The sequence below is a fragment of the Marmota marmota genome, unplaced genomic scaffold (assembly GCF_001458135.2).
Source record: "Marmota marmota marmota unplaced genomic scaffold, marMar, whole genome shotgun sequence".
Taxonomy (NCBI): domain Eukaryota; kingdom Metazoa; phylum Chordata; class Mammalia; order Rodentia; family Sciuridae; genus Marmota; species Marmota marmota.
The window spans coordinates 2,672,717-2,699,923 of NW_026000283.1; positions in this window are offsets into that span (position 1 = coordinate 2,672,717).

A 27,207-nucleotide genomic window follows, 5' to 3' on the forward strand; every position below is an offset into this window, starting at 1 on the left:
ATAGTAGAGGATAGGAAGGGCAGCAGAATACAACATACACTAGTATGGCAGTATGTAAAAAAGTGGATGTGGAACCGATGTGAATGTGCAATATGAATACGGGGTAAAAATGGGAGTTCATAATCTGCTTGAATCAAACGTATGAAATATGATATGTCAAGAGCTTTGTAATGTTTTGAACAACTAATAATAAAAAAGAGAGAAATAAATAAATTAATTAATTTAAAAAAAGAATATATACAAACACATGTAACATCATTAAATCAAATTTTGGTAGAGGTGTCAAGAGTTTTTTCTCATTTATGGTGCTTGGGAGAGGACCCAGGGTCTTGTATATGCCAGGAAAGTGCTCTACCACTTAGCTAAATACATCCCCATCCATCTCAAATAATTTTTCGAAAATGTGGGATAACACTAATTGTTTCTTCCTTGTCTTCCCATGCCTTCCCTGGCAATTGTTATCTTGATTAGTGTGTTATTATCATTCTTAGCCTAGATCACCATATGACATATATTTACTTGTTTATTTTATTAACTCATTCTCCTGATTAAAACGAGTTTATTTATAATCAATATTTTTATCCCATTTGTTCTCTGTGCAGTCCTCAGTCCCTAGAAAGTTGCTCAGCAATATTATATAACTTGTTAATACTTGTTCTTGAAAAAAAAATAATTTTACTAGGAACAAGAAAGGGAGTTGATTTAGATTACTGAGTCATGAAAAAAAGGAAAGGGTCTGAAGGCATTGAAGATTATGATAGTAGAGAGGATTGCCAGATCAGTTGAATCAACCAAGTGGACTCTTGCAGTAATTATCTCATGAGGCAAGCAGAGCCTGATCCAGGATGGAAACAGGAATACATGGAGAGAAAAAAGGTCCAGATCCTTGGCATGACCCCAGTGTTATTTTCTGTGGGATTACTCCTTGTCTTCCTGCCCAAGGAGATGTAAGAGAAGATGAGCATAATTAATTCAGAATGATTTTGACAACTTGCCTTCAGATGGTACACTGAGAAGAATGATCTTTTATAAGTGCTTTTCATTTCTATGATTTTATAATGTTGTGACTTTACTATCCCTAACTTTCAAGCAAAGTATATTTCCCCAAAGCAGGAGGATTTCTGAGAGCATTTTAGATTGAAATAATCAGACTGTAAACAAAGTTGAACATATATGATTCTAGCACTTTTGGAATAAGGGACATTAGTATTTGTATTGCTAAAACTTTGGGGGTACTCTGGAGATGTTCCTTCCTCCTCTGACTACCATAGAAACATAGCTAAATCCTGCAACAAAAACGATCATTACGAACAGGACAAAGGTAATAGTTGAAGTTTTTGCCAGTAGGCTCATGAGAAACAGTCCATTTATAGCTGAAATCCTATGCTGCTATCGAATTTTCTTGCTCTCATTTCCTTAGCCAGTAACTGCTACCAATGAGTTGATGTTCCTGAGTTAGAAACAGAGTTTTCCTGGAATTAAAGGCATCTATATTTGTGTGTCTTCAGGAGCAGACTCTCATCTTTTGAAAGAATGTTTTCCATATGCCTCCTGAGTTGCTGATAATTGTTATTAATGGGATCTCTATCATTCTCTCCGGCTGACCTGCAGAGCAAAAGAATAAAAGTCTTAAGGAAGTGGAATTAATAACTCCATTGCAATGCATCATAGAGATAAGCCAGTAATTGCAAGGTCAGATGGGCACACACAGATAGATTGTTAGCTGGTTATGCTATAATGAAAGAGCAGACCTTTTACATAAGTTTATGAATAATGTTTCTCATAAAGACAGGAGATTGATTATCCCAGAAAAGCTTCCCTCTGAACCTGAGACCATCAGCAATCACAATAATGAAATATTAATAACAAATTTGAGAATCTATCAAGAGTAAATTTCATAACCTACTATAATGAGCTTCTTGTTTCTAATTTTGAAGGGGAGCTAAATAAAATATTACTGAAGGCAGAAACAGAAGATTATGTTTCACATTTGGGGCCAAATCAAAATATTTAATAGATCAGAGCTGTGTGTGGTGGCACACACCTCTAATTCCAGTCACTCTGGAGGCTGAGGCAGGAGAATTGTAAGTTCAAGGCTAGCCTTGGAAAGTAGTGAGACATTGTCTCAAAATAAAAATAAAAATGTCTGGGGATGTAGCTCAGTGGTAGAGCACCTCTGGGTTATATCTCCAGTATGACACACAAAAAAATGTAGATGTTAAGAGATGTGGGTATTAGAGAATAATAGGAAGTTCAGATAATTCCCCTGTTATTGTTCTTACTACCATTTCCCTCTTTATTTATTTCATATATAGAAATGATTGTATTAGTTAATCTTATTTTAGGGAAAAATAGTCTTTGGATGTCATTTTTGCTGAAAACAAATAATATAAATATACCTTTATATTATAAGAGCTTGAAGAATTATATTTGCTAGTTCCCTAGCAACCATAGGAACTCTGGAGTTTTGAGCCAGAGATCAAAACTAGAATCCTTAACATAGAAGTAAAATATGATACTTATTAGTAAAAATAGTGCATGTGGTAATTTTGAATGATGACCAAAAGGAAGGAAAATGATCCTATCAATATATCTGTATTATTTGATGGATATCAAACCAGGTGGGTGGCACCTAGCAAAAATCCAATTTTCAGCTGCTATATTTATCATCTACATTATGATTACCTTCTTTGTGGTTTTAATTATTCACATGAAGATATATGAATATATCAATACTGTATAATTACATTTTTCAGGTACAAAAAAGGATGATGTGTCACTTTCATACTGATATTAAAAGGGACATTTTAGGACTAATATATAAGTTAATGTTTTCATCTATGTGGCAGTTCAAGATTTTTCACACTTTAAGTTGTATGTCCTATGGTGGAGGAAGGCTCACATCAAGTAGTTTGCTTCCCAGTCCTATTCATGATCAAAAACATTCACAGGGCAGTTGGGATATTCCAGAATTAGATTGTGGTGACAGTTGCACAATTCTGAATAGACTAGAACCCACTCACTGAACTGTATACATCTAAAAGGGTGATTTTTTTTTTTTTGTGAACTGTATCTCAATAAAGCTCCTTTTAAAAAAAGTTGGATCTCACAGTTCCTGCAATCTTTATTTTCCTTTGTCTTCCTCAGCACTGCTCTCAGAGGTAGCAGCATTTTTTGACTGGGCTCATGGCTGCTTTCAGACAACTCATGGCAACCTAAGATTGCCAGAAAGAGAAATGATATCTTTAGCTGGTACTAGTTCATAATGTATGTTATAAGTAAACTTACCTGGAAGAAAACTAGAGGCACAGATGGCAGGATGAGTAGACAATGCAATGGTTAGCTCTTGATGTCTAACACTGACTCTGATGTGATATGGAAACTAAGCACATGCTGCCCAGAGGCTTCTGGAAATCACACAATATTTCTTCGAAAATTCAAAGGCATTGTGCAAAGAGCAGTCTGTCTGAGCCAAGGGCTGACTGTAAATTGAGGAAGATATATAGGAGCTTTCATGGAAAAATTTATTTATCTTATATAGATAGCACTATAAACCCACCAAAAAAGAAAATGTCAAGGGTCAGGATCTGAACTGTAATATGTGACCACAAATTGAGTAAGAATAATTGTTGCAAACTGGGATTAAATTCAGGACCTCAGTGGATCCCTGAGTTTTGTCCTGTATGTCATAGTTCTGATATTCATAAATGTTCTTTCCTATTTTTACCCAACATACCAACTACTATTACTTTAAAAATACTTTTTTATCTTGGAATATAGATCAGCAGAAGAGTATTTGCCTATCATGAGCAAGGCCCAGGGTTCAATTTCCAGCCACACCTACACACTCACACATATACACTCAAAAGACAGTATCTTTTTTTTTTTTTTTTAATTTTCATCATTAGGGCTGGTGATATAGCTTAGTGGTAGAGTGCTTGCATGAAGCCATGGGTTTTAGCCCTAGCACTTTTTTAAAGAAAGAAAGAAAGAAAAAGAAAGAAAGAAAGAAAGAAAGAAAGAAAGAAAGAAAGAAAGAAAGAAAGAAAGAAAGTCTTCACAAGTTATGGATTGACCCTAATTGCCAAGGTGATTAACCAAATTATATTAACTGAATTCCACATTTACCAAACTATTGGTATTAAAGTAGGTATTTTCTAAATGCCTAGTTAATGTAAAGCAGGGAGGAGAATTCTTACCCCTTGAAGAATTTAGAGATGAAGAAGGCAGAATTCCTACCATAAAGGCAACAATTCGCTATGAATATAATAGAATGTTGAATAAAATAAACACAAAACACAAAAGGTAAACCGTAATTTGGGGTTTCAAAGATCATAGCTGGTTGAGAAAATCAAGAAATGTTTGAAAAATTAAGTAGAATTTCTGGTTCATCTGTTGTTGTTATTATGATGATGATGATGATGATTGGTATTGGGGATTGAATTCAGGGGCACTCGACTGCTAAGCCACATGCGCAGCCCTATTTTGTATTTTATTTAGAGACAGGGTCTCTCTCAATTGCTTAGCACCTTGCCATTGCTGAATCTGGCTTTGAATTTGTAATCCTCCTGTCTCAGCCTTTCCAGCCTTTGGGATTACAGGTGTGTGCCACAATTCCTGGCTCATCTGTTATTTTTTAATAGAGTTTTATAGTTGCACAGAGTAGTTTAGTAGTTGGGTTCATCCCAATAAACTCATATGTGCATAGAATTTGATTTCAGTTTATGACCCCTCCCTCCTTTTCCCTCTGTTCATCCCTTGCCTCTTTCTTTATTAGACTTGCTTTTACTTGTTTATTTATATTTGATTGGTTCTTTCTACCTATGTGTAAGGATGAAGTTCCCTGTCCATATTTATATGCATATAACATGAATTTTAAAGAATTCATTCTGCATCGCTTCCTCTTATCCATCTTTTCACTCTGCCTTTCAATCTCCTTCTATATTACTGTTTTTCCCTTTATCTTTATTATATCCTATCCATTCCTTCCCTTTTCATTTATTTTACTCTAGTTTCTGAGTTTGACTTATTTCACTTAGCACAATTTTCTCCATTTCCATCAATGTACCAGCAAATGGCATAATTTCTTTCTTTCTTTTTTTTTAATGGCTGAGAATTCCATTGTATGTGTGTGCATGTGTGTGTGTGTGTGTATACACATATATCACAATTTCTTAATCCATTCATCTATTCATGGTTATCTGGGTTGATTCCATAATTTAGCTATTGTAAATTGTGCTGCTATAAACATTGAGGTGGCTGTATAAGTGTAATATTTCAATTTTAGATCTTTTGGGAAAATGCCAAGGAGGTGGATAGCTAGGTTATATGGTGATTCCATACCTAATTTTTTTGAGAATCTCCATATTGCTTTCCAGAGTGGTTGTACTAGTCTGCAGTTTCACCAACAATATACAAGTGTACTTTCCCCCCACAACTTCACCAGCATTTATTGTTGTTTGTATTCTTGGTCATTGCCATTCTGACTAGAGTGAGAGGAAATCTTAGTATAGTTTGGATTTGTATTTCCCTGATTGCTAGAGATGTTGAACTTTTTTTTTTTTTTTTCATTTGATTGTTGGTTATTTGTGTTTCTTCTTTGGAGAACTTTATGTGTAGCTCTTTTGCCCATTTATTAATTGGGGTATTTGTTTTTTTTTATGGTAAATTTTTTGAGTTCTTTGTATGTTTTTGGATATGAATCACCTATCAGAGGAGTAACTGACCAAGATTTTCTCCCATTATGTAGGCTCTCTCTTAAACGTTTCCTTTGTTGTACAGAGTATTTTAGTTTGATAGCATACCACTTATTGATTGTTGGTTTTATTTATTTTGTTTGTTTGTTTTGGGGATCTTGTTAAGGAAGTCTGTGCCAGCACCTATATAATTCAGTTTTGACCTTATGTTTTCTTTTGGTAGTTGTAAAGTTTCTGGTCTAATTCCTAAGTATTTGATACATTTTAATTTGAATTTGGGGCAGTGTGAGAGATTGGGGTCTACTTTCATCTTTGTACATAATAGTATCTAGTTTTCCCAGTACCATTTGTTAAAAAGATTGTTTTTATTCAAAATACATTTTTGACACTTTTGTTCAATATTAGACAGCTATAGATATGTGGATTTGTCTCTGTGACTTCTATTCTCTTCTACTGGTCTTCATGTCTAATTTGATGCTAGTACCATAATGTTTTTGTTACTACAGTTTTGTAATATAATTTCAGATCAGGTATTGTGACGCCTCCTTCTTTGCTTTTCTTGCTTAGTATTTCTGTGACTATTCTGGGTGTCTTATTTTTCCAAATGGATTTAAGAATTGTCTTTTTTAAAAATATTTATTTTATTTATTTATTTTTATGTGGTGCTGAGGATCGAACCCAGGGCCTCACACATGCTAGGCGGGTGCTCTGCTGCTGAGCCAGAATCCCAGCCCTTTTTTTCTAATTCTGTGAAGAATGTCATTGGTATTTTGATGGAGATTGCATTGAATCTGTATATTGCTTTAGGTAGTATGATAATTTTGACAATATTAATTCTGCCTATCCAAGAATATGGGATGTCTTTCTATCCTTAATGTTCTATAATTTTTATTGTAGAGCTCTTTTACCTCCTTGATTAGATTAATTTGTAAGGTTTTAATTTATTTTTTAAGGTTGTTATGAATGGGATAATTTTCCTGATTTATTCCTTGGCTGAATCACTGTTGGAGTATACGAAAGCTATTGATTTACAGATGTTGATCTTGTATCCTGCCACTTTGCTAAAATCATTTATAATCTCTAGAAGTCTTTTGGTGGAGTTTTTGTAGATATAGGGTCATATCATCAGCAAACAATTTGACTTCTTCCTTTCCTTACATCCCTTTGATTTCCTTTTCTTGCCTGATCACTTTGACTAATGTTTCAAGGATTATATTGAATAGAGGTGTTGAGAGTAGACGGCCTTATCTTGGCCCTGATTTTAGAGGGAATTATTTTAGATTTTCTCCTTTTAGTATGATATTCTGTTTAATTCTGAAAGATAGAACATGTTATGATAGATAGTAATAAGCTAAAGAAAACTTTTCAGATATAGGGAGCAACAGAAGCGCAGGTATAGAAATAGGAAAGAAGTAAGAGTAGGGCTCCCTAAATGCAATTGGATATGTTAAAAAAAAGGTTAATTAGCTGGTAGTAAGCATATAACATGTACAAGGTATAGTGTTGGTACTCTAGAGGAGCTAAAAATAAGATTCTGTGCTTGAATTAAACCAGAACCCTAGAAAGCTATGTATCAGGATACCTCTATTTTTTCAGTCTTTCACAGGAGCCACCCTTTCTATCCCATGTGTGTTTTAATGTACTGGCTTCTGTGTTTATCAAAGTATGTGAATAGAAGCAGCTAAAGGAAAACTATTTCTGTATTTGTTGTGAAAGTACTTATATGGATATCATTCCATATATCACTCATGTGCATAATTTGTTTAAAATGGAATTCTAGAGAAAGGCTTATTTCACCTGAAAACTGGTATGAATTCTTTTGAGTATGACAACCATCTTCCTTTTTGCTTTGGCTGCCAGCAAATTGATATCCACATTTGAGGCTCAAGTACAGAAAGCCAGTTTTGCTTTATGGTCTACACAGAACAATAGTTTAAAATTCATTAAATTAGCACATATTAATCAATTATGTACTGCATTTCAGATGCTGAATATATTGTAGTGAACGAAGCGGGCACAAACCTTGCCCTCAGTGAGATTACAGTCTAGTGGGAGATTCAGATAATAAATGGATATACAAACAAAAATATGTGTAATTTGGATTTGTCTTGGTCCTGTCTCATTTATCATTGGTTTACTGAATGTGTTTTTATTGTTATACTACCTTTGTGGAATGAGGTAGAGTACAAATAAATGCTTAAATAAATAGCATAGCTACATGAAATGACAAAATACTTTATATTTTAAGTGAATTTCAGTGTAATGGACACAATCTGTGGGGATATTTTCCCCTTAAATTAGAACTCCATGTGTATAGCTGTATCAGTTGATGAAATGGAAATTTTCAGAGTTAAAATCTTTGGTTTTTAAAGCAGTAGGGAATAGAAAAAAAAAGCAATTTCTTCCTATATGCTATTAATTCTTGAGGCAGCCCTGAAAAAAAACCACAAACAAAAATGAATTTCACACTATATGGTGTCGTCCCATTACAACCTTTTCCACATAAGTGATTTCTACACTTCTGCCAATGGTGCAATCATTACAGTCAAGTCCTAGGATGACTAAAGGATTAGTCCAGTCCTCTTGAATCCTTAAGGCATAAGTGGCAACAGTGTTTATCCGGATAGATATAAAATCAACTGTACAAATCACTTTTTAAAGCTTTTTTAGGTCATTAAGCTAAAAGGAACATGGTTATGGACAGCGATCCACATTTAAAAAAACATTTCTGTAGGACCATGCTGGGTATATTGAAATGAATCAGAGCTAGCCTCTATCCTCTGGGACTTACCACTTATTGTGAGGAAGGATCCAAAAAGAAAACAACCAGAAAGTAAGGTAAATGTTCAATAGATTTGTGAGGAAAAAACAACAAAGCAAGCAAGCAAACAAACAAAAACAAAAATAACTGCCATGGTGGTACAAAGGAAGGAATTATTAAATCTCACTGGGAGGATTAGGTAAATTTCCTGAAAAGAGAACATTTGACTTGGGCCTTGAAAACTGATCATCATTTTGGTAAGGACAGCATGTGGTGAAGGGAATTTTGACTGGAGGGATATATTGATGAAGGAAGGGAGGTGTGAAAATTTAAGGAATGGTAAGAAGTACAGGGTATTTGAAACAGAGATTGAAATAGAAGATTACCATGGAATATAAAGGCTAAAGATATTAATGGATTAAAATTATGAAGTACTTTGTAGTGGTTAGGAACTTGACTTTTGAGAATAATAAGCACTCTTGATAAATAAATAATAATGGCTATTTGGGAAATAAAGAGATGCCTGTAGATACTGTTTCAAATCAATAGTTCATTAATTGTTGGGTTGGCCTTTTGGTACTAACTTGGTGGGAAAATAAAATGTTAAAGCCACAAAAAGGGAAATTTTATCTCCTGAAATTTGGTATGAATTAGTACTTGGCAGTTGTGATAAAGTGCCAGTACATAGCAGGACTACTAGATTTAGAGTTCAAGGTATTCAGAGATACATACTCTGTGTTAGGATGACTTCAGCTGGCATCCCTAACCATTTAAAGCTAATATACATTTTATATAAGATCTAAGAAGGTCTGTAATAGCTATGGTGGAACTATGGGTGTACAATCCCATAAAAATGAAGAAAAGACTATGAATTATGTTATAATCTCTTAAAGTCCTATTGGGGGCTCTGAGGAAAAAAATTAAATACTTTTTAGTTGTCTATAGACCTTTATTTTATTAATTTATATATAGTGCTGAGAATCAAACCCAGTGCTTCACATATACTAGGCAAGTGCTCTACCAGTGAGCCACAACCCCAGCCCCTGAGAAAATTATATAAGAAAGTCTTTAGCCATTCCATCCAGGAAGGCTATGAACAAGTTTGCTTTTAAGTAGCACTGATCCTAAACTTGACACTCCTGTATCTATAGACAGTATGAACCTTATATAGCTGCCTACAGAATGTGATATATAAGGACCCAAAAGAACTTTCAGACAAAAACTGTCATTCTCCACATGATCCCTAGTCAAGAAAATGGCCAGGTAGTCTAGTGCTTCATTCAAGGGGGAGTTCCCATTAGGAGTGACCTATTATGAATTTGTTCCAATAGTTTTCAAATATTTATTTACAGTGAAACCTTTTTGAATAAAGTTGTTCTGTATCTCAATTTATAAAATGGAGAAAAGTGAAAATTTTTCAATTAGAGCAAGGCATCCCTGAGCCCCACACTTAGGAAGTACCCTATGAATCCAAAGAGTTCTAAGGAAAATCAATTACTTCCAAACACAAAGAAATTTCTCTAGGAATAAATGTGATATTGATGAAGAGGGAATCTTTTAGAATGTTGGTCCTATAAGTGGAAGCCTTGAGAAACCAGAGGCAGTGTAGAGCTGTGTATGCACAGCTAAAAGAGGAAGTGATCATTGCTTAGGATATCAACAGACTCTGAAAGGAATAGAGGACCACGAGTGGCCTGATACCACACTTTTCCCACATTTAAACATATTCTGTTTTGCTTCAGTTCCCTATTTACTCCCTGTATCCCTCCTTGTTGCTGAACCAATTAATTTTTTTTAAGCTGACTTGATTTCATGCCTATTTACCCAAGCATTGAAAATATTTTGGACTTCTTTGATGTCAGGGAGCCTAAAACTAATAATTCAGTATAATACCTTTTCCTCTTTACCTAAGGTTGTGTGATTATTACTTCTAACTCTTCGATTATACTTTCGTATAAGACTGGCTTATTTTCTTCCTTATTATATAGACATCTCTGTTTCCAGGCCCTATTTAGAACATATCTTTTGGTAAATGAAAATACTTTATCTGTCCCTTTACTCTGGTTATCCGGTATGTATCACCTGCATTCTTCAAAATTTATTTCATATCATTTCTTTGATCAGCACTTAGAACATATTTAGCATTACATGTGCAGAAGACATATGGGAGGATGAACAGTTAAGATCCATTTATCTGGCAACTAAGGATACACTTTGTTTTCTTTGCTTCCTCCTAACCAAATGCTTCAGGCCCAGCCTTGATTTGGTGTGATAGGTTCCACTAAGATTTTTTTCCACCTTAACTTTTGCTGCTCAGCAAGGATTTTCACATCTCTGCAGGGGCTGCTGTCTTGCCCTTGAAACTTCTTATGCACTGGATGCAGGGAACTTGGCCCTGGGTCAGAACCCTCCCTCTGCAGTAATGTATACTATTAAGCAAATGGCACTGAGCAATGTTCTCTCCCCAAGTCAAAATGCTCCCATTTAGGTAAAATTTGAGCCTGCTGCTGGCAGTTAGGAGTCAGAATGGCAAAGGGAAATACAATGTAAAAGCAATATGAGTTTGAATGAAATTATGATAAGTGTCAGATGGCACCATTACCCGCATCCCCATAGGCAGGCATTAGGGAAGCTCTGTAATGTAATGCTAGAGCAGAATTCCAATAGTAGAAAGAAGACTGACATTCCAAAATGGAGTGCAACAAGCATGTTAACTCTTTGAAGCCCACTGGGAGCCACAGATGTGGAATTAATGACTACAAATTGTTTGTTCTTTGAATGAATGATGCAAGCTCTTGAATATTATAAGTATATGTGTGTGTATATATTAAAACATACATAACACTTTTCTCCCCCAGTCTTCTGTTTGAAGCACGAGAAAAGAATTATATTAATTTCTCATTTGTTTTAAACATTCATGGAATCAGAGGACATGCACAATGAATTCCAAGATAGCTTGTCCATTTCAAATGAAAGGCTGGTTTTATGTTGACCACTTTGAGGAGATACTTCTCCCAGTAAAAAAAATAGAATAACTTCAATTGTGATTTCTTCCTTTGATATTTTACCCACTAGTTATATTAAGAGCCTTATATACCCACACTCTAGTTATATTAGAATCCTCACTCTTAAAATATAATGTGAATCTTCAGTATCATTGATCATGTTATCCCTTCTGCCTGTACTGCCTATCGCCCTCTATGTGTAGTAATTTTCTTCATGATTCAGACCTCAGATAAAAATGTCACTTTTTTGGTTAAGCCTAAAAAAGAATACTGTAATTACCAACTATGATGATAAATTAAATATTCCAAATATATATCATGCCTTGATGATTCAGTTTCTATTCAGTTATTATAAGAAGTATGAATTTTACCCAAAGCCCACACTGTTGTAGTAGCACAGGCCAAAGGTGATATAGACTTGAAGTAAGTCATACATGGTGGGGTTAGAGAAGAGTGGTTAAATTAGAGACTATTTAGGAAGAGGAATTACTATATTATGTCCACAAGTATACCAAAACAGTTCTGGTAGGAACATATTATGAACCTTTGGCAATATCTAGTTCTATACAGAAATTGACTAGAAAGCATACAGAGGCTATAGTCATTCAATTGATTTGTTATTTGTAAAGTACTGGTGAGAATTTGGATATTTCTTAATGCAGTGTGTGTGTGTAGGTGTGGAATTTTAGAGTCACTATTGTCATTACTCTGTGTATCTAATGGTGTTAAAATTTTAAAAAATTAAAAGTATTCTGTTGCCTAAACTACTCATTTATTTGATTTGCTACTCTATATCTATTTGTCTTAGTCTGTAAGTGCATGGTCCTTTTTTCCTTATGACTCTCATATTTTTCTAGATGTTAGTTTTCAGAATTCTTTCAGATACATCTTCTTGTTTGAATTATACAATTGTCATGTTAATAAATGAGGCTCAGAAGACATTTAATGGATTGCCTGAGGTGACAGAGATAATTAGTGGTTGAGGTAGACTAGAAGTTGTAGTTCCTGACTTTTAATTCAGTGTTCTCTTTATTCATCCATAAGCACCATCTTATCCCCAGCATCAAACATAGTACATGCACATAGTAGGTGTCTAACTCAGTGTTTGTTCATTGGATGAAAGAGTAAATGTTAATTAAATTTAGCATTGAGTTATGAAATATTTGATAATAAATCATTGGTAATTAATGATTCCCAATGCTTGGTCAAAATCAATATTTTATTTTAATGATGCACTAAGGATAATTCAAATGAACCACTGCAGTTAAGTTCCCTGAGGATAAACTAAAGTTCTATTGATTTTGCAGTAGATTCCAGGGATCATGATAGTTAAGTAATTCTTTTGATAAAAATTTATTGCATTTTGGGGCTGGGGATGTGGCTCAAGCGGTAGCGCGCTCGCCTGCCATGCGCGCGGCCCGGGTTCGATCCTCAGCACCACATACAAAGATGTTGTGTCCACCGAAAACTAAAAAATAAATTTAAAATTCTCTCTCTCTTTAAAAAAATTTATTACATTTTGTTGAATAAGGAGGATGATCTGTGTCATAGAAGGAAGAATAGCAGATCTGGGGAATTGGATTCAACTCCCTACTCTGAAATATGCTAAATATTGTGAATTTGGGGGAAATTTTATAACTTTCTGACCCTCAATTTCTGCATTGATTAAAACATAGATAGTAATATAGGTATCAATAGAATTGCTGTGCAAATCAAATGAAATCATACATATGTGAAATATAATATGTCAAACAAATATTATTTGGGAATTTGGCTATTATATGATATCTTAGGTGAGATTAAAGAACATTCTGTAATAGCCATAATGTTGAGGAAACCATACAATTCCAATTACAAGGGTATTGCAACAAAAATGACCCATGAATTTTAAAATTGTGTCCAGAAAAGAAAAAGTTGGAAATGAGTAGTAACTCATTGTTACCAGACTTATAATACAGAATATTTCTTTGAGGTAGCCATCTCTTTCTTTTTAATTCTCTGTTAGCAGCATTGCTTGAAACAGCTACACAGTGAACTGATTAAATGAAGATTTGTGGGAGATGAATTCATTTCCCATTTAGGCATCACTTTCTGAAATATAAATGCTTTGTTCCAAAGGCTCCAAAGGAGATGAGGCTCTGACATCTAATTTACATGTGTGAAAATCTGCAACAGTCAAGTCCAAGGGCTAAGAGAAATATATTTCTTGATTAGAATTTCTTAGTTTTCTTAGGTAGCTCAAATCCAGCCTATCAAACAATAAACTCATCATCTTTTCCTCAAACCAGCTCTCTTCTTTGTTTACTTGTTGCTGTTTCCAACAGTTTTTACAGGTGTCTTTTGATTTCACCTTCCCCTTCCTTCCATTCATCAAGACTGCTGTTATTTGATGGTGTCTTGTGTATGTATTTCCTCCTCTCAATGCTTTTTACTTTATACCCTTGTTGTTTTCTGCCTGTAGTCTCTGTCATCTCCTTTCCAGGTCAATCTGCCCAAACCACAGTTGTTCACTTAATCTCTCTGTGCATAAGCTTCCATTCCTTCCAGTTATGAATTAAATGGTCATACACTGCCATTCAAGGATAACACATGTTTTAGAATACATCTTGCCCTTTCCTATCTCTGTGACTTTGTTCAAAGGTTTCCTTCCCTATGGAAGTATCTTATATATCTTCATTCAACAATAAACCTACTGTCTTTTAGACTGATGGCATTTCCTTATATATGTGCTCTAGAGTTATATGCCACAGGATTGACTCATGGCTCTACTACTCCTGAATGAGTTATCTCATATGCTTTATGACCTTGTGCAAGTTATGTAACCTCTGAGTCTCAGTTTTCTAATCTGGAAAATAGGGTTAGCCCTGTAAAGTAGTTGCCGTGAGGAGTAAATTACATGAAAGACTTATCACTCACTAAGCATGTATTAAATACTCAATAATAAATAGTTGTTTTCATTATTGTTATCCCTGACAGAGAAGACATAACTCCCCTCTGAATTCCTAACCTTCTTTGTATCGCTCAGGATATTTGTCTCATATGGCTTATAGTTATTTTTGCTTATGTCCCCCTACCCAAGAGGATGCAGTCTCTTTGAGATTATGAAAGTTATTGTGCATTTCTATATGGAGTTGTGTGCATAGCAGGTGTTCAATAAATGTTTGCTGAATGAATTCAAGATATTTGTAAAAATGGGGCCATCTCCTCTTCCTTTTCCCTTCATTTTTTTGAAGAACAATATTTGTACTAATGACATTGTATGCAATGAAATTAGAGGTACTCATAGCACTTCTTAAGAAACAATGGGGAAAGTCCAGCTATTTTTGAATATGAAAAAAATGAAATAATAAAGATATTTAAACCATACTGCAGCATTTCTTAGAGTTAGCAATTGTTGAGAATCTGGTCCCCAGGCCTGTTAATACTACTATGTTATACACTTAATTATGTACTCAGTTTCTTGTTAACATACATCAGATGCAACAGAAAACTCTTCATTCATATTATACTTATGCACATAGAGAAATACTTAACATAAAATATAAAATAATTGTGTATTTAGTGACCTATATTTAGATAAACTTAGATTCCATACTTTTTTCTTTTTTATTCTAGCTTGATTTAAACAACTCTCCAGAGAACTATGCAAATCATGCCCTGTTTCTGGGCATTTTCTGAAATGGGAAAATGGAGACAGAGGATGTTAAAAATAACTGCCCTCCTACTTGTCGCTGCCCAAGCTGTGTATAATGGGGAAGGGGTGGAGATCACCCTATAACATGATTAGAAAGCATTCTGACTGTCTGGGCTCAGAGGCAGTGCTGATGACGGTGATTCTGGGAGACCAAGAAGGGGAGAATTACATAAGAATGGGGTAGAAAAATGAGAAGACAGGTGAATCCTGATGTGCTTTTGCATGACATTGCTTTGCACAACTAGATGAGCTGTCTTCCCAGTCCATTTCTGTTTCTCATGGCCCATACTCCATTCAGAACCCAGATGTCAGGTACTCTATCTGCCTGCCTGTGGGAAAATCACATCCACCTGAATAGAATGCTGCCATTTCTAATGTGGGGGATGTAATGATTTTCAAACAGGCTTGGGAAACTTAGAAAAGGGATTGAGTTGAAGGGATATAATGAGAGAATAACTTAAATCATGTGTCCTGCTTTCAGTCATGTGAGGATTTTTTTTTTTGTTAATGTCAATGACCATACCCTCACAAGCAATACCATCTGATCTGTATTATTCTTTCAGTCAAATGCTCTGCACACAGTAAGTGCTCGGTATTGGTTGTTGACTCTGGTCTGTTTCACTAGAATGCTGTTCTATGATCCAAGTTTCTATTGAAACTTGCTACAATGGGTTTGATTGTCCCCTTGGAAGAATGACTGCAATCAATGTGTAAACTGATGGTGTGCCCACCTCCTGAGATAAAATTGATGACAACCATGCTGTGTTCCAGGGAAAAATGAATGCAGTCCTCCTCTAGCCCAATAAACTATGGTATTTTGCTCCCAGCACTTCCTTACACATGAATGAATCAAGAAAGGTTGCACCAAAAAAGAAAACAATCCATTGATCCATAGTTATAAGCATTATATCATAAAATGTTTCAATTTCTTTATCTTTTGTTAAGAAGAATTGCATCATAACAAATTAGAGAAAATTCAATTGGCTTTGCCCAATTTTATGTAGAGTCTCAAATTAGGTTTTGAGTATTTGCAGAGCAATAGCTTAAGATTGATAGATGGAAATCTGATAATCCACAAACGTGACCCAGCACAATATTGTCTTAATTTGCTTTGTGAGGATTAATTCAACTATTTTCTCCTTTCATGGCAGTGAATATACAGTGTGGTACAAATAATGCCCTGTAAACAAATTCTGAGCTTTCTTAATCTTTGCAAATATCTTGAGTTGACCTTTTATCTTGGTGTCCTTTAGCAAGTTCTAGGATGTGGCCCAAAAGTATGTGGAAAACCATGGAAGAAAGGAGACTCCAATCAAAGAGAATAATGGTCCATTAGAACAAGAGTTCATTTCAGGAGTTTCATTTTTCTCTGGTATTTTAAATACAGTTTTGATGATTTGTTGATAGGTTTTCCTAGTCTTGGCCACAAGAACTGAAATACCAGAACTGAATTCTACTGTAATGAAATGTGTTATAATAAAACTTCCTGTGTTTAATGTGACTCTGAAATTCTATTACAGCAAATGCAAGTAATAATCATGTCAACAGAAAAAAAATTGGATTGGTAGCTTGGCTCTGGTCATAAATCTCATTTAGGAAATGTTCTTTCACTGGGCTTCACAGCCTCTCCAAGAGCAGTGGTTTGGGGCAAGGCCATGTTGAATATCTGAGAAAAGCCAGCCCTGAACCTTCTCCCCACACATGTGTAGAATTTTGTTTGTATCTTTTGGAGTTTACAGATCTTTTGCAGTTTAGCCACTAGAGGTCCATGCTTAAAAAAAAAAAAAAAATCTCTCTCTGAGAAGAAAGCCAGAAGAGAGTAGTGGCTGCTTCATCATAGTCAAAGAGATTATAAAACAGTTTTTCAAAGATCTTATCAAATAGAGCTCATAAACTCTGAGATAACACAGTGAGAGAAGCAGGCACCATATAAAAATCTCTTCCTTTCCCCACTGTTACCCCATGTTTCTTAGTTTAGCAGTCAGTGTTCTATTTCAATTTTTTAGGATTCTCCTATTTTATGAGCATCCTGTTAATTAGCCATGTGGTTTCTATAAGATTGTTCCCATAGCATTGGTGGTCTCTATTTGTAGCTGCCAGAAAACCCTTACTTTTATGATATATTCTTACACAAAGAAAGGGCAACTAAAAAGTATTGGATAATGTGTGGTCATGGGGTAGATGAGATTGACAATAGGAGTTCATAGAAAAGTGTTCAGTTCCCATCCTAATCCAACCCAAAGGGACTGAATATTTGTGGTATGCTTTATAAAAGCAGCATGTTATGAAGTACTATTATAATTTAAAGCTTTGTGTTGCTATACCAGGGATTTGGTTCCTATGGGGCTACTAAAAATTTATTTAAGTAAAACTTGATTGGGATTTAGATCCATTTATTTTTCTTAATTGTGATAGGTGATTATGGATTCTTATGTAATGGAATATAAGTAAAATACTTGGAAGTAAAAAAAGGGAGGTTATCTTAGAATCTAAAGTTTAGGTACTCAAAAATGATCTAGGAGAATGCTCATAGATGGGGAAGGAAGGATTTTTCCCAAGGTGGATCAAAACAAGGTGAGCTTGAGATGAAGGTTGAGCTGTGATATAGCACAGTGTTTTGTACAGCATGAAAGCCATCCAACTGTGAGTACTGCCCTGAGTGCAACTCAACAACATTTGACATGTCTCTACATCACCTTCTCTGAACTTCTAGATCAAATGGGTCCCTCAATTATCTGAATCAAAGTAAATTTTCCTGATGGGTGGCAGTAGGGTATGTGATTGAAAAACGTGGGCTTTGATCAATTCCAAGTTCTGTCACTTAATGAACTTTATTTAATGACTCTGTGTATCAGTTTTTTCTTGTGTAAAATGGGGATATTGATTATATCCATTCCATAGGGTTACTGGCAAAATTACATGTGTTAATATGTATAAATCACTTAAACTCAGCATAAATTAATTCTACAAATAAATGGTAGGAAATGTTAGTTTAACTCCTTATCATATGTACTATAGTAACAATAGCCTTTTGCATTTAGCCAATGTAATGGGTTCTAATGATTCACTTAAGACATCATGAGTACATTGAAAACAAGGATAGTGACTTCTTCCTGTTTGTTGTTATTGTGATATGTAGCATAGTATCTAAAAGGAATTGGCACTCAATTATCAGTGTGTCTGCTTTAGAAAAATTTTCATCCATAGAGTGATAAGAGCCACAGTTTTAGATTGAGAAGGACAATAAAATATTAGTTGGCTTTGCCCAATTTTATGTATTAGTTGACTGTTGTTCATGATTATTAGTTTTAGTCAGCTTTTTTGATGCTGTGACTAAAGGACCCAAGCAGCACAATTGTAGAGAGGGTTCAAGGTTTCAGAGGTCTGAATCCATAGAAGCCCTACACCATGCCTCAGGGCTCCAGGTGAGGCTGAAAATCCTGGCAGAAGAGTGTGCAGAAGGGAATAGCTCACATGATAATCAGCAAGCAGAGAGAGAGAGACTCCACTCTCCAGATACAAAATATATACCCTATACCAACACCCCAAAGAACCATCTCCTCCAGCCACACCCCACCTGTCCCCAGTCACCACTCAGTTAATCCCATCAGGATTAATTCACTGATTAGGTTAAGGCTATAACCCAATTATTTCTTCTCCAAATCTTCTTGCATTGTCTTATATATGAGTTTTGGGGGATGCCACGTCTAAACCTGAACAAATATAAATTGTAAATAGTGTTGTTTTTGTGTTTATGTATTTTGTTTGTTTGTTTGTAGTTTTTCTCCTTTGTAGTTTTCTGGCTTGCAAAATAACTATCAAGGAAGAACTGGTTCCCTAAGTACTCTATTTTTCATTTAGATGCCTGGATAGGGATCACTGATGCTAAGATTGATGACACTGAAACTCCACAAAATCCTCTGGCAGCAGAAGTAAAATAAGCTTTATTCAACAACTAATCAAGACATGGTGAAGGACTATAGGACTAATGCATTGTCATACATACATGCCTGCACATGTATAATACATGTGCATATATATGTATTATATATATATATATATATATATATATATATATATATATACACACACACACAAACATGTGTGCATATAGTTTTCATATTATCTCAATTTTATTATGAAATACAGCATGCTTACAGAAAACTGGCAAATGGATTTTCAGAAAAAATGATTTTAGGTTAAACATTATTTATTTAATACATTTAATTAAACTTGACCTCCTGTCTCTTATATATTAACAACTATTTTTGTTACATTGAAATTCTCATGTTAAATGTTGGTCCCATGTGCATTAAATGTGTTTTAAGTGTCCGAGCTCTATAGTTTCTACTGGCTATGCTCAGACTTTGGAGCTGAGTGCTATCTCCTACCCCCACGAGGTCTTTTTACATTTCCTGGTTCAAGTTGTGAAGCTGAGGGCACACCTTCTGCATTTTTTCTGGTCACTTCAAATTCCATCAATACCTTTCCATCTGGCAGAGGTCTGTAGTGGTGTGGGCCAGGAAAAAAAATTCTATTCATCTTCTTTTCCTGTCCAGGCAATTATTGACCTTCTTTCAATCCTTCTCTTTGATGGTATTTAACCTTGTCCCCCACATGGTTCGCTGTCTGATTTCTGATTTTTTAACAGGCACTTAGTACTGCTGCTTTTCAACAACACTTTTGCACTTTAGAGATTGCCAAGTTAGTTCAGCTTTTTTCTTTCCTAATTTGGACTTCTAACAATCCTCTTTTCAGATTCTGGGGTTGCTACAGCTGTGGTTTTGCACACAATTTGAGTAAATTCAGTTCAAACAAACCCTAACTGTTTGAATTTGGTCAAGTATGTATAGCTTTTTTCTTCTTTTTTTTAAGCTCACCTTCTGATTCTAAGTAGTCAATTAGACTAGATTTTGAATTAGCATTTTTTTGGGGGGTGGTATAATGTTAACCAACGATCCCTGTGAATACTTAAACACTTTAAAGAAATATTTTTTTTCAGGGAACTTTAGTGTCTTATCCATATATCTTTTGCTAAGGCTAATCATTAAAAAATAAGTTCACCTCTCTTTCTTAAATGTGTAATCATCCATAAATAAATAAAATAATATTGGGTTCCTCAAAGATAAATTTGATTTTTACACATGGTATTAGTTGTGTTCTATGTTGGGCAAATAGTTTTTTTTTTTTTTTTGAGAGAGAGAGAGAGAGAGAGAGAGAGAATTTTTTAATATTTATTTTTTAGTTTTTGGTGGACACAACATCTTTATTTTATTTTTTTGTGGTGCTGAGGATTGAACCCAGCACCCCGCGCATGCCAGGTGAGCACGCTACAGCTTGAGCCACATCGCCAGCCCCAAATAGTTTTTTTAAATATTTATTTTTTAGTTGTACACAATACCTTTATTGTGTTTATTTATTTTTATGTGGTGCTGAGGATCGAACCCAGGGCCTTGCATGTGCTAGGCAAGCGCTCTACCGCTGAGCCACAACCCTAGCCCAAAGGCAAATAGTTTTAATACTGACCTATATTTAAGGTTCATCATCCTGGTTAAATTCATAAGGATAGTAATAATAGCCATCTACTTATTGAGCATTTATAATATTCTCAACATCATATGTCCTAGTTTGTATTATAGCAGAATAGTATAGGATAATTAATCAAGTACAGGGATTCATTTCTCACATTTATAGAGCTGGGCTATCCAAAATCAATGTGTTGGTAGGTTTTGTGTCTAGGGAGGGTCCAATCTCTCCTTCCAAGATGTAGTATCCTCTGGAGTGAAGGAATGCTCTTCTTTACATGATATAAGAGAAAAAAGTAAAACCATTCTTACAAGTCCTTTTAAATTAATCAATTAATTTAGCAGCACTGGGAATTGAACCCAGGGTTTGCTCTATAACTGAGCTACATACCCAGCCCTTTTAATTTTTGAGACAGGGTTTCACTAAGTTGCTGAGTCTGTCCTCTAACTTGCAATCCTCCTGTCTTAGCCTCTCAATTAACTTAGAATATAAGCATGCATCATTACACCCAGTTATGAACTTTATTTATGATGGCATTAACCCATTTATGGGAAAAACCCTCATGACCTAAATACCTACCATTAGGCCCCACCTTCCACTCCCAACATTGTTGCACTGGGGATTATTTTACCAACATATGAATTCTGGAGGACAAATTTAGACCATAGCAATGCACTAGGAGCTTTATCTACATTGCTTTATTTAATCCTCCCAATCATCCTGCAAACTGGGTGTAACTATAATGACTATTTTACTGTCAAAACATAGTGGTTAAATAGCTTCTTAGCACTATATAGCTATGTTCACACACAAGTGAACAGGAGGCTCTCCCTCATGGCTCCCTCATTTTAGTCCTTGGGGCTTATGCTTTAAACTTCTGTTGGTTTTGACACTGGAATGAACCAAACACTTTTATTTTAGCCTTTCATAGCATAGACTTTAGGGTCTCCATGACTGGCTGTGATCTGCTTCTATTCCACAAAGCATGTCCTGCTATCCTGTATGTTTTCTTTTGGATTTTTATCTACTGGTCATCCCCCAGTTTGACATTTGTACTTATGTCTTAAATAATAAACAATGCAATCCTAAATTCATTAGTAATGGAGAAAGGCTACTCAGAGCTCAGCCTCTCTTCTTTGTCCACATGGGAGAAAGAAAAGATACCTTTGCTGGAGTTCAAGTAGCATGAGGACCAGAGAATACAGTGACGTCTTCAGATTTTTCTCTTCTGGGCAATTGTCATTACTCCACAGAACATACTTTACCTTTTACAAGTGCTGCCTTGAAATTGTACTGTGATCTTAGGCTAACCACATACAGGCAGAATGTGCAGAAAGCACCGTAATTATTTGGACAAGGACACATTATATCTTATGAAGAATCCTACATTTCTGTTCAATGCATCACCATTGAAGGGTATTCCAAAGAGAGAGCTGGGCCTTTTGGATACTATACCACTTGAAAAAAAATGTTTACAACAGTCTTATAAGTATAGCCTTCACAAAAACCCAAGCCAGAGATAATGTGACACAGGAGGGACATTTTTGATAAGTTCAAAAGAATATTTAGATTCCAGACATTAGGGTACTAAACAAATCTAGATAGGGTGCTATAGTGAAGGTCTTTGAACACCTGAAATATGAGGCCACTGAATGTTTGTAGTTAAAGTAGAAGATCAACAAAGCCCCAAGATGTTTACATCCAATTACTCTTGGGCTGTCGGCCCTATTCAAACTATTATGGACCAAGGCAACCAAACAACAAACACCTCCAGACACAGGAGAATCAGAGTTGAATATCTGTCATGGGGCAATAGTCTAAAGGCTGCCAGTTTGGTCTCTGGCTCCATGCTTTTATTAAAAACAGGTTACCTACCTCATGACTTCTCTCCCTCTTTACAATTGGTACTTATCACTCTACATTTCCTTAAGTGAGTGCATTATCTCAGGCTGTGCCACCATGGCCACCATTTCCTCTTCAGAGCAGGTAGTGACTTTATTAATGTAGATCCGTTATAAAAACTTAATGAGGCTATCTATCAAGAGTAATGTAATAAATTTGCTTACTTACAGATTTAGTGGACCTTCTCTGTGTGTGTGTGTGTGTGTGTGTGTTACTTATTAATATGATTTTATTATGGGCCTTACTTCCTTGAAAAATGTATTATGCTACAAAGGGGACAGAAAGGCTCCCAAGAAAAGTATGGGCATACTGTAAGTGAAGAAAATTCTTTTGGGGATTTTTAAGCATCATCTTAAACCTGATTATTGTGGGTGCTGGAGGAGAGCTGATGGGAAATAATATTGCCTTAGGACAAATTACCTTCAGGAATTTGGCAGACTGAATCACAGAGTGGAGAATGCAAGGCCTGCAATATGCAACATTTTTTGTAGGGCTCCCCGTCACCATACCACATCATGTATCATTCAAGTATTTATTCTAAAAATATATACAGAGAACTTGCCATGTATAAAGAACCGTGCAAAGCATCAAAATCTTGCCTGTTTGGACTATAAGAAGAATTCATCTGATCTCAGCAGGTAAGTCATGCTGATTTCTGGCAGAGAATGCAAGGAAGCAATGCTAAAGCCAGATATGATCCCTCTCCTAATAAAGCTTTAGTCTACTGGGGGAGAAAGGCATGGAAATAAACAATTGCAATACTAGATAACAGCGATTTTTGGACATGTGGCCAAAGTGGTACACAAATATATAAATGAGCAGGCTATTCAGGAGGTAATAATGCCAATGAAAAGTTGATGAAAAAACGTTATTATAGCTAGGTCTTGAAGAAATATGTTTAGCTCATTGGACACAAAAGCTGATAAAGGCATTTCTGTTAGAGACAAATATGAACATTCACAGCATATTGGTAAATTGGTAATGTCATGGTATATATAGCCTATAGGGTACTTGAATGACAGTGGCCAGGATGAGGCTGATAAGAGAAACAGAGATCAGAACAAGTAGGACCATATGGGAAAAGTTAAAGTCCTTGAATGTTCTCTTAGGAACAATTGGAAGTTTTTGAAATGTTTTAAGCAGGACAGTGATATTCCTATTATGGATGGTCAAGACTCACTACAGCCCTCATACAGCTACTCCTACCATGATTAAATATACCTTACTGTGGTTTCTCTGAAACCCCCAAACAAGATTGCTCTCATGGATATTTCATTGTTCATGTCCCTGCTTCCATCCCCACCAAACATGTGGGTACCTGTCATGCCTGGGCTCCTTATAGTGATAGGTCTACATTTACCATTGATTTGATTCTTCTGGAACCATGGTCCATTGAATCTGGAAAGGACCTAAAGAGAGGACAAGTGGAAGGGACTAACATTAGGGATTGCTTAATATGTGCCAGTAAATTGTGCCTGCTTTTTTTTGTCATATATCCTCAGTGCTTAACATTCAGTAGAAACTCAATAAATATTAGCTATCATTGTTATCATCATATTGCCTTTCATATCTCTCACAAGTCTTTGAGATAGATGCTATTATTATTTCTATTTTGTATATGGTAAAACTGAGGTCCAGAGCTCAGAACACTTCTGAAACAAGGAATTTCTATTAAGTAGGTAGGTGAATGTTTACTGTAATAACAAAGGAGCAAAAAATAAATGAAGAGAGACATGTCTTTGCCAGTATATATTCATTGATACTTGGGATCCAAGCACTATTTCTTTATTTGAGGAGAACTTTCTAATTTAACATTTTTATTTTATTTGGTTCCAGAAGGTCTTCAGAGGGAAATGACTGGGATAGTCATTTTGGTGCCAATATGCTTGTGGTTAAACTCTGAGTAGTGTTTTTCAAATTCTCAGCTGTGATTCACACCCAAGCAATGTATTTTATCTTGTGACCTAGTATTGTGACCTGTATTATATATTGTGATACACACACACACACACACACACACACATATATATATATATATATATATATATATATATACATATACATACACATACACACACGGAGTTAATTGAAACAAGTTATAATAAATGAAGCTTAACTGTACCTTATGGGTCAATTTCTTAGATTTTTGTATCCTTCCAGTCTATCCTTTCAATCTCCCTTTTGACCTTAGGAGGTATAATATTTGTCTTTGATTTCACAGGACTGATAGGCCTATTGAGATTTTGGGGTCTCTCTGATCCCTACAAAATCTCCATATTTACTTGCTAAGGCTTGAAATCTCTTTATAAACTCTCAAGCTTTTTATGGAATGAAAGGCCTAAAAGGTAAAGCCTATAAGCAAGGGATCACTAGCATGGGCAAAATTCAGTACAAGATTCAGAAGAAGGATATTGGTTCCTTTTCTGTTTGCATAAGGAGGAGGTTAGCCATTTGGTAAGATACCTAACAGCTTAACATGTTCCGTTTTTAATATTAGTTTTGCATAACTTAATGTGCTCCAGTTACTATGCTGATGGGTTTTTTTTTGTATATTTTTACTTGTCAATGGACCTTTATTTTACTTATTTATATGTGGTGCTGAGAATTGAACCCAGTCCCCCACACAGGATAGGCAAGTACTCTACCACTGAGCCACAACCCCAGCCCCTATGTTAGTGTTTTATATGCATTATGATACTTAGTCCTCACAGCAGCTGGATGAGATAGATTTGAGTATTAACATTTTGCATGGGATCCATTCCATTCCATTCCATTCCATTCCATTCCATTCCATTCCATTCCATTCCACTTAAAATTACTAGTCCTAACTTTTATTTTCTTAAAAAAATCTCTGCTTAAACTGTCTTGTATTAGTTTTATATAAAGCTAGAAACTCAAAGGGTCCTCATCTAGGTAGGAAGTTATCTGTTCTGAATGTAGGAATTGTGTTGCCTACAAAACCCAGCTGGAGTCTTTAACTCCTTTTCAATCAGTAGCCCGTCCACTTTGCCAAGCATGCACAGGAAACACACAGAAAATCATATTAAAGCAGCATGGGCAAATATGTATATAAACTTCTATGTAAGAGATAATGTTGCTGCACTCAGTTGATGTCAGGGGTACATCCATCAAATGCAGTTTTAGGAGGGAAATCAAATCCAAAAGTTATATCTGAAAGGTAGGCACAAGTATAAGTAGTTACTAGCTATTCTTTCCTTTAGCATAAAGTAGGATCTGTAATTAAAACGAAGAATAATTAAGTGCTTTGGCCTTATGTTCTTTGTCTCTGGATTCCTGATCCTCCCTTGCACTGCCTCATGCTAGAATATTGTGGGTATTTAAGAGTGGAATGTAGGGGCTGGGGTTGTGGCTCAGTGTTAGAATGCTCGCCTATCATGCATGAGGCACTGGATTCGATCCTCAGCCCCACATAAATATAAAATAAAGATATTATGTCCACCCTAAAATAAAAATTTAAAAAAAGAGTGGAATGTATACTACCAGTCTCATTGCACTCAATGAAGGCATTTATAGATTTCAAGGCCTGACTCCATGTCCTACACTATATATTTTTAGATGGTATTTTACCTTATAGGATTTTTTTTACATCTTTCTTTCTTTCTTTCTTTCTTTCTTTCTTTCTTTCTTTCTTTCTTTCTTTCTTTCTTTCTTTCTTTCTTTCTTTGTGGTGCTGAGGAAAGAACCCAGTGCCTCACACATGCTAGGCAAATGCTCTACCACAGCTACAACCCAGCCCCTACATTATATTTTAAATAGCACAAGTCTCATATGTGAAGAGGGAGGCCTCATCAGGACTCAAGATCTTTGAATTTTTGTAGGGCTCTGGAGGCTGTGACAGTGTCTCTTCATATCCCCCTGGATACTGCTATTAAGAAAACCTCTGGCAATGAATCTCCATTATTTGGGTGATGTTGATTAAAAGTCAAAACAGCTAAGCCTACATAAGGCATATGAAACAGTTTGCATTTCAATCTTAAGACATAAATACCTTTGTCAGTGGCTTCTCTTTTTGCATTTCTCACATCCTATTTTAATCCCCCCTTCAGCTGGATGATGTTTTATGACCTGGGCTACTGGGAATGTGTCCTTTTTCTGGATCCATACTTTTGTGATAATTTATACACTCCCATCCTATAAAGTCTCTTGGACATCTTACTGAATGGCTAACCTCCACCTTATGCAAACAGGAAAGGAACCCATGTCCTTCATTTGAATCTCAAATTGACTGGGAAAAGTTTGCCCATGTTAGTGATCCCTTGCTTATAGGCATTTGCCTTTTAGGCCTTTCATTCCATATAAAACTTACAGTTTATAAAGAGATTTCAGGCCTTAGCAAGCAAATATGGAGATTTTGTAGGGATCAGAGAGACCCCCAAATCTCAATAGACCCATCAATCATGTGAAATCAAAGACAAATATTAGATCTCCTAAGGTGAGAGGAGAGATTGGAAGGATAGCCTGTGATTGATCCTGACCTTCCCACCTCCCACCACTCCTTCCCCTCCCTTGGTACACTACTATTCTAAGAATGATAAGCCTATTGTTGGCTCTGTAGAGATTGCTGGAAGTCAGATCTTAATAGGGTGCCAGGAGTGGGGGAAA